The sequence below is a fragment of the Penaeus monodon genome, chromosome 21, assembly GCF_015228065.2.
Source record: "Penaeus monodon isolate SGIC_2016 chromosome 21, NSTDA_Pmon_1, whole genome shotgun sequence".
Taxonomy (NCBI): Eukaryota; Metazoa; Arthropoda; class Malacostraca; order Decapoda; family Penaeidae; genus Penaeus; species Penaeus monodon.
The window spans coordinates 15629637-15630757 of NC_051406.1; the positions used below are offsets into that span (position 1 = coordinate 15629637).

Below are 1121 nucleotides of genomic sequence, written 5' to 3' on the forward strand. Positions count from 1 at the left end.
CACCCTTGTTTGTAGCTGCATACAATCTCTTTTTTTGTAAGAGTAAAATTTGTGAAAATGAAGGAAAATCCTAATTTTATTCCTCAGGAGAACCACAATCAATCCTTTACAATGGGTGTAACACACCCAGTGTAAAGGATTGTAAAGGTCATAATAGAATGATATTTGTTATGGACTCTCTTTATGGAGTTTGCATTCTTTGTAAAGCAAGTTATTTCATTGGAGAACAAAAAGATTTTGTTGAAGCTCTGTAATTTTTCTATTTTTGATTTTTTTGTTTTCATATTTACTAAACCTACACAAGAGGACAATGACTGAGACTGGTATTGGTTCAAAGTTTGGTAGTGCTCAAAATAAATATATAGACAAAAAGGTACTTCACACTTTGAACAAATAGTAAATGTCATTTTCCTCCCACATGGCTCTGGAAAATCTTGTGCTTCTGTCTCTGTCTGTTCTCTTCTGCTGGTGTATTGAGCTGCCCTGGAAGGTGTTCTTTTCTATAGTCATGATCAATATCTGCTAATGCTATAAATACAATTTGAACAAAGGAAATACAGTCTTTGCATCTCTTTGCATGGCATGGATGTCTTGTCACCTGCAAACAAGGCCATTTAAATCATGGCATGACATCCTTGCCACCCAGAGCCATGACCACTAATAAAGTGTTATGTATGTCTTGGCACTGGAGTTACTAGTTAAAATTCAAATACATGCCAACATAAAAAGTAGCATGATGAACAATGATAACTAAATAAAATAAACAAAGCAAACAGAAAATAAACCTAATTTATGTAACTTTATGTGTATGGAGTTCATGTGATATGAAATGAAACAATTTTTTTTTAACTACCAGTGTGATTACTGTTCAACTTTATGTCTATTATATATTGGAGCATTGCACCTATAGATTTTGCTTCACTTTTAAAACTTGTGTTACCCCTAGGTACTGCCAGTGGTACCATAGGGTACTGTAAGTGCTCTGCAGCATCCAGTTTGGGAGCCACTAAATACATCCACTTCATGTGCACAGGCAATCAAGGAATGTTATGTTTTGGAATTCCTCATATCCAAGCTTCTAAAATTTGCCTTTAACATCATGTGAATATGACTGTTCAGCC

General features: G+C 34.7%; 1 protein-coding gene across 1 annotated transcript in view; it reads left to right on the forward strand.

Annotated features, from left to right (window-relative positions):
- LOC119586273 (mitochondrial import inner membrane translocase subunit Tim8-like) overlaps positions 1 to 1121 on the forward strand; it is a 6196-nt gene that overhangs the window by 3654 nt on the left and 1421 nt on the right. The gene's annotated exons all lie outside the window — the stretch shown is intronic.